The sequence below is a fragment of the Nicotiana tabacum genome, chromosome 12 (assembly GCF_000715075.1).
Source record: "Nicotiana tabacum cultivar K326 chromosome 12, ASM71507v2, whole genome shotgun sequence".
Taxonomy (NCBI): Eukaryota; Viridiplantae; Streptophyta; class Magnoliopsida; order Solanales; family Solanaceae; genus Nicotiana; species Nicotiana tabacum.
This window is the reverse complement of record NC_134091.1, coordinates 5708408-5716694: the sequence shown is the minus strand read 5'-3', so window position 1 is coordinate 5716694 and position 8287 is coordinate 5708408. Positions and strand designations below refer to the sequence as shown.

The window sequence follows — 8287 nt, the reverse complement described above, 5'->3', positions numbered from 1 at the left end:
AGTCTTCAGCAGAAAGTTCATCCCTATGAACTGAAATTTCATAGCAGCACCAACACAGCAGAAGAAGAAGAGAAGGGGGAGGAGAAAGGGGGCTGGAGTTGTTTAAAAAGTTGGTACAAGTTAAAACTTTTTTATAAAATGGGTATAAGTTAAATGGGGGCGACCAAATAGGGTGCCCCGTGCAATTTTTACCGCTGCTAAGTGTAACCAAATTTAAAATCTAATAATTTCTTTTTTGATGAATGGATGCATCAAATTTTTTTACATTAAATTATGGAATATTTAGCTAAATAATTAAAATACTTATAATAGAACTATAATTTTATAAATCAAAACCAACATAAGACAAGACAATAACAAAAAAATTACCAATAAAAGTAAGTATAAAACCAAAGAAAAGAGAGAGTCGAGAGAGTTTGTAGCATGTAGAGGACTTCTGTTGAAGAAATTTTTGTAGAGCTTGACTTTTATTTAAGAAATAACTTTTTAAATTAGTTGTGATGAATCCATTGGATCAAGTTACTGTGGAAGAGGTTGAAGCCCAGCAAAACGAGAGTGAAGTTGGGCCAGGGTCTGTTAGAAGAAGCCAGCATACAAAACAACCCAACAAGCTTGTACAAGATTATGTGTTAAGTTAAAGGGAAAGAAGGCACGTGTCAAGCAAAATAGAGGTTATCTTAATCTGTTATATGTGCGAGCAGTTTTAGAGTAGTGGGCAACCAAGTTGTTGTAGCAGTTTCTGATTTCTCATCCCAGTTTCTTCTGCGTATCCTCATCCCCTTTTTGGGATTATTTCTATCTTATGTCTTTCTTGCAATCCTATCTTTAAATTCCTGTAATCTTCATTGTAAACATTCAGTTGTTATTAATCTACTAGTGGTTACTGCTAGTTTAAGTTGAATATTAGTTTGTTCCATTTGGTGCTTTCATTGATTCGTGCTCTATGGGTGATTCAAAGCTTAAGAATTCTGATATTCCATCTGATTCTTCCTCTAAGGTTTCTCAGTTATCGTCTCGTTTTGATACCTTGAGCCAACTTGTCCAGGAGTTCATGTTCTAGGAGTTCATGTCAACTGTCTCTGCTCAATCTGCGGCTATCGAACCGGTTCGACCCCTATCACGACCCGAAATTCCAACTTTCGGGACCATGATGGCGCCTTCACTTGCTAGGCAAGACAAATCTTTAAGCTAATTTCAATCAATTTCAATAAGTACAATCAATTAAGCTGAAATGAAACTAAAATTGAGTGCGGAATAACATAAAAACCAATAATATCTAAGTACAACTCGGATATGGAGTAACAATTCTCGAGCTTCTAGAGTTTCAACATATAGAGTTTTAAATAAGTTCAATTGTCTCGAATGATAAGAATAGTAAATAAGGAGAAAGTGGAAGGGACTTCAAGGTCTGCGGACGCCAGAAGATCTACCTCGAGTCTCCAAAAGCAGTTCCGAGCTGAAACATCTCACGGGCAGTTGGGATCAGTACCAAAATCTGCACAAGAAATGCAGAGTGTAGTATGAGTACAACCGACCTAATGTACTCCGTAATTATCGAGCCTAACCTTGACGAGGTAGTGACGAGGCTATGGCAAGATACCCACATAAATAAACCTGTGCAGATAACAATACACGTACAACATAACAACAATTAACGGCTAAACATGTATTATTGGGAGGGGACATGCGAAAGAGGTACAAGATACGATAACTACAGCAGGAAATGATAACCAGAACAGTCAATAAACCTTTAACTAGTAACACAAATAAACATAATCAACAAAACTGCACGACATCACTCTTCGTGCTTTTACTCTCATTTTCATCATAAATCAATAGATACGGCACAGAATCACCCTTCGGCATTAACTCTCAAATATGGCACGACATCACCCTTCATGCATTAACTCTCAAATATGGCACGACATCACCCTTCGTGCATTAACTCTCAAACATGGCAAGACATCAACCTTCGTGCATTAACACTCTCATTTACCATATAACAATAGGGAGATGAAATAAACAAGCAAAAGCTTTACGTCAATAATGGTCCAACAAAACCAACCTCAACTTCAGAAATAATACCCAGTTATCATAGACAATCCATAAATGCAGAAAGAACGATCAATTTAGTGACTAACTAGTCTAAACATATATATCATGATCAAGGAAAGCAATAAATTACAAGAAACAAGTCCCACCTGCATGCGTTAACCCAACAACAACGCATAAATACTTGTCACCTCACATATACATTGTACCCAACATCTAAACAGGTAGCAAATAGGCAAACAATTCCTAATCTCTCAAGTCAAGGTTAACCACGACACTTACCTCGCTCCAAAGATCAACTCAAGGATCAACCACGGCTTTCCCTTTCAAACAAGCCTCAAAACTAACCAAATCTAGCAAATTATCAACCAAACTATTCAAAATAAGCCTTAGGAACTACCTACGATTGCAAAAGATTCAATTTAAGTTATTATTGAAAAAGTCAACAAAAGTCAACTTCCGGACTTGCTTAGTCCAAACCCAAAATTCGGACCAAAACTCGATTACCCATTCACCCCCGATCTTGATTATGTAATTTATTTTGAAAATCTACCTCAATTTGAGGTCTAAATCCCAATTTTACAAAAAAATCATAATTCTACCCAAACCCCCAATTTTCATCATGAAAATCCTAGATTTTAGGTTGAAATATAATGGAAGATTGAAAGAAAATAGGTTAGAATCACTTACCAATGAATTGGGAAGAAGAGCTCTTAGGAAAATTGCCTCTAGGGTTTTCTAGATTTGAAAATTTGAAGAAATGAGAGAAATCCCGTCTAACTCAACTTTTGACCAGTTGCAGATGTCGCTATTACAAACCCGACGAATGCGAGAAACCCCTCGCAATTGCGAAGTCCCAGCATTTCTGCTATCATCGCAATTGCGATGATTTGTTCACAATTGTGAATAGTGGCCATCTCGCAAATGCGACCCATTGATCGCAAATGTGAACTCAGGTTGACCCACCCCTCTTTGCAATTGCGAAGATTTTTTTCACAATTGTGACCCAAGAAGGAATTGAATTCTTCGCAATTGCGAACACTGACCTCGCAATTCCGAGGTCAGATACCTGCACAAGAACTGAAGCACACCAACATTGTTTTCAATGTTCAAACAACTCTGTAGCCTATCCAAAACTCACCCCGAGCCCTTAGGACTCCAAACCAAACATGCACACAAGTCCAAAAATATCATACGAACTTGGTCGCGTGATCAAATTACCAAAATAATACCTACAACTAAAAATCGGATACCAAATCAAATGAAATTTCAAGAAAACTTTAGAACTTTTATTTTAACAACCAGACGTTTGAATCACGTCAAACTAACTCCGTTTCTCACCAAATTCGATATGCAAGTCATAAATATAGTAATGGACCTATACCAGATTTTGAAACCAAAATACGGACCCGATATTAATAAAGTCAAACATTGGCCAAACTTTTAGATCCATTAAGCCTTCAAACTTTAATTTTTCAACAAAATACAAAACTTGAGCTAGGGACCTCCGAATTCGATTCCGGACATATGTCCAAGTCTCAAATCACGATACGGACCCACTGGGACCGTCAAAATATAGATCTGGATCCTTTTACTCAAAATGTTGACCAAAATCAACTCAAATAGAATTTTAAGGGCAAAATTTCATATTTTATCAGTTTTTAACATAAAAGCCTTTCGAAAAATACCCGAACTGTGCACGCAAATCGAGAAAAACTAAATGAGTTATTTGAGATTTCAAAACACGAAATTAGAATTTAAAACTCGAGATGACCTATCGGTTCATCACAAACTCGTCTGTCTGATGTGTGTTTGTCGCCGGGTTCCAACTCTTCTACTCCACTCACTCCCAGGCACAAACCAACTACTGTGGAACTCAGTCGTTTTAATGGTTTGAATCCAGAAGCCTGTTTGTTTCAAGCAAAGCGATATTTTGAGTTTTACAACATTCTTCCGGATTATCAACTCTCTTTGGCTTCGTTTTATTTGGATGGTGAAGCTCTTGACTGGTACCGCTAGATGTTTCACAACAAACAACTAATTGATTGGCCTCGTTTTACTGGGAAGATTCGTATTCGTTTCGGGGATCAATCACTCAGATCACCGGAGGATTGGCTATCAAAGCTGATGCAGACCACGATTGTTGCGAACTTTCGGGGTCGCTTTGAGGCTATTGCCAATGAAACAGTCCGTTTTCCAGAGGTCATGTTATTGACTGCTTTATTCCGGGCCTCAAAATGGATATCCAAACTGAAGTGGCAATTCGAGGGCCCACTACATTGGAAAAGGCCATTAAATTGACCCATTTATAGGAGCAAAAAATTGATATAGCCAACTCGTCCAGCTTTCGCTCGGACCCAACCCCTTGTACGTCACCCATGGACCAACTTCAATTGTTGTCTCTAATAGCCTGTTTGGCCAAGCTTATTTTTGGCCAAAAGTATTTATTTTTTTGCCAAAAGCACTTTTGACCTCAATTTGAGGTGTTTGGCCAAGCTTTTGGAAAGAAAAAAAGTGTTTTTGAGGAGAAGCAGAAAAAAATAGCATTTTTGAGAAAAATACACTTAGAAGCAGTTTTTTAAAGTTTGGCCAAACACTAATTGCTGCTCAGAAGTGCTTTTCAAACTAATTAGCCAAACACAAACTGCTTCTCACCAAAAGTACTTTGAGAAAAGCACTTTTGAAAAAAAACACTTTTCAAAATAAACTGATTTTTGCAGCTTGGCCAAACGGGTTATAAGCCTACTGCTTCTTCATCACATTTACCAAAAATCCCTTTCAAGTGGTTGTCCACAACTGAACTCCAATCTAGGCGTGAGAAAGGATTATATTACAATTGTGATGAAAAATACAGCCTCAACAATAAATGCAAAACACTTCCCCAGTTACTCCTCCTTGAAAATTCCTCTGACTACCTGAGTCATTCTCACCGGAGGATTTCTTTGCTGAAGAACTTTAGAATCATTCTGCTATCTCATACCATGCCTTGGCTGGTGGTAGTTCTTCTACAACTCTTCGATTTAATGGCCATGTACGGGGTTCGCCGGTGTAGGTGCTTGTGGATGGTGGAAGCACACATAATTTTATCCAAACTCGCATGGCTTAGTTTCTCAATCTGCCCGTGGAAGCTATAAAGCCTTTTGCGGTAATGGTTGGCAGCGTTTAGCACTTCGCTGTGAGGGCATAGCCTGTTAAACACCAATAGTGATCCAATGTTGTAAACTGATATTGGACCTCTATGTCTTGCATATGCAAGGGGTGGATATTGCTTTAAGCATTATGTGGTTAGGATCACTAGGTCCAATCTTGACTGATTACTCGGCTCGTATGATAAAAATTTTTATCAAGGCCAAAAGCTCAGCTGGCTTAGAGAATTACCAGTTGAAGCCCAACTAGTGTAGTTACAAACATTACGACGCCTATTAGAGGTTGAGGTTGTTTCCTCTTATTTTTGTTTAATGATGATCACAACTGATGAGTCGGGACTTCCTCCTCTGCCACCGGATTTACAGTCCCTTTTGGAGGAATTTGAAGATGTATTTACAAAACCTCAAGGTTTACCTCCGGGCCGCGCACAAGACCATGCCATTCATCTACATCCAGGTTCAGATCCAGTTAATGTTAAATTGTACCGTTACCCATATTTTCAGAAGCAAACAATGGAGAAATTAGTTTGTGATATTCTTGCCGAGGGAATTATCCATCCTACCACCAGTCCATTCTCGTTCCCTGTTCTGCTCATACGGAAGAAGGATGGTATATGGCAATTGTGTGGATTATCGGGTCTTAAATGCCATAACTGCAAGGATAGGTTTCCAATTCCGACTATTGATGAACTTTTTGATGAATTACATGGTGCGACTTACTTCTTAAAGCTGGATTTATTATTCGGCTATCATCAAATTAGGTTTCAACCCGAGGATGTTGAGATGACTGTATTTCGTACTCATGAAGGGCATTATGAGTTTCTAGTAATGTCATTTGATTTAACAAATGCACCGTCCACTTTCCAAGCTACAGCGAATTCTATTTTTTGGTCACGATCCGAATTTCCCGCCGTCGGGAGTATGATGGCGCTTAACATTGTACTCGTTAGGCACGCCAATGTTTCAGAATATCGTACCTTTTTCATTTATTTTTCAAATATTTAATACTTAACAAAATAAACCAGTGAAATAAATGCGTAAAAAGAATTTAAAAGCTTAACTTTACACAATAACGAAAACCAATGCAACATCCACCCAGAACTGGTGCCACAACTCACGAACCATCTAAGATTACTACAAATAAAGGTCTGAATAAAAAGTTCACATCTGTCTTGAAAGTAGATAAAATAGAAAATGAAATGGGATAGAAGGGGACGCTAGGGCCTGCGGACGCCAGCATGACTACCTTGGGTCTTCGGTATGCAGTGATAGCAACCAACCTCACGATTAGCCACTAGCTCCAAAATCTACACAGAAAGTGCAGAGTGCAGTATCAGTACTACCGACCCCATGTACTGGTAAGTGCCGAGCCTAACCTCGACGAAGTAGTGACGAGGCTACCGCGAGGCATACAACATATACAACCTGTAATAGTTTATACTAAACAGAATGGAAATACGAAATGTAATAAAGCAATAACTGACATTAAGTAAATCTGGAATCCAACTGTTCTACTAGTATTCAGCTATAATCAATCCTTAAGGGTGTTTCAACATCACAATAATGAACCTCAATAGATATGGGCACATAACAACAACTGATGCGTCGTGCATCCCGATCCTATCATATAATCAACAACAGTATCAATATCCATCCTTATTCTGCCTTGTTGCGGCCTGCAACCCGATCTCACCTGTCCACCCTTATTACTCCTCAACACATATCACCCTTATTCCTCCTGTTGCGATGCGCAACCCGATCCCACATGTCCACCCTTATTGATCCCACAAGACAATACTATTGCGGCGTGCAACCGGATCCCAATATATAAATCAACACCAATCACAAAAATAAAGATAAGTATTTCACAAATTAAGTCAAATCCTCCAATGTACTTATACTTCAATTCACACAACGGAATATTACTACGATTATGAAATTTTCACTAGTGTAAACTACTCAATGAGACCAACCAGGGTGTACCATAAGGCACCAACAAGCCAATATAAGCCAACAGTGTAATAAAGTAAAACCATGAAATAAATAGATACTTCAATAAAGAGGGCAACAGTTAATATGAAGCAGTTAGGCATGGAAGCATTTATGAGCAAGTAGCAATTAAGGCATGGAAATAGTTATAAGCAGGTAGTAATTAAGACAAGAAATAGTATAATAGGAAACGGGAAAAGGAAACAGCTAAACATGGTAATTTGGTGGCGCATAGGTACTCGTCATCACACCTATACGCCACATACATGGAATTTCACATAGCACATAAGTCGGGGATTCATATTCCATCAAGTCAAGGTTAGACCAAACACTTACCTCAAGCCAACGGGCAATTCAACACTCAATCACCGCTTTACCTCTCGATTTCACCACCAATCCACTCGTATTTAGTCATAATTTACTTAATAACATCAATAAGATGCTAAATAAACCAATTCTAATGCATGAATATAGATTTCCCAATGTTTTCCCCCAAAGTCTCAAAACTCGACCTCGGGCCTGCTTGGTCAAAGCTCGAAGTTCGAACCAAAACCCGACTACACATTCATCCACGAACTCAAATATGCAATTGGTTTTGAAATCCGACCTCAATTTGAGGTTCAAATCCCCAAAATTTGAAAATCCTAATTTCTACCCAATAACACCCAATTTCTCATGAAAAATCCTAGATTTTGAAGTGAAATCATGTAAAAAGATGAATTAGATTGAAGAAGATGAGTTAGAAATCATTTACCTATGATGTGGAGAAGTTTGGGTCTTTGAAAAATCGCCTAGGGAGGTTTAAGGTTTGAGAAATTGAAAAATGATGAAAATTCCCGTCTGAAATCTCACTTAACATGCCGCAGTTACCGCAATTGCGAATCTTATAAATTTCTGCTGCCTTCGCATTTGCGACAACTGTGACCTTCGCATTTCCGACCAGAGTGTCGCATTTGCGAGGATGGCCTGCCCAGGCCTGGTTCACATTTGCGACATTATTGCCGCATTTTCCAAGCCTGCTCACTTCGCAATTGTGAAGCCTGATCTTGCAATTGCGAGATCAGAGGCCTGTGCAAAACACAAGATGCATCAGCTGAGTT

The 8287-nt window shown here is 38.7% G+C and overlaps 1 protein-coding gene across 4 annotated transcripts in view; it reads right to left on the bottom strand.

The window, feature by feature from the left end:
• Positions 1-1287: 1287 nt before the first annotated feature.
• LOC107789106 (pentatricopeptide repeat-containing protein At2g13600-like) overlaps positions 1288-8287 on the bottom strand; it is a 29444-nt gene continuing 22444 nt past the window's right edge. For 2 of the 4 annotated variants that reach the window (XR_012697177.1, XR_012697176.1), the window contains exon 6: positions 6244-6505. The gene's annotated coding sequence lies outside the window, so the exon portion shown is untranslated. Of the gene's footprint in view, positions 1496-6243; positions 6506-8287 lie in introns of those variants that run through there. The other 2 variants (XR_012697179.1, XR_012697180.1) reach the window with 2 other exon arrangements.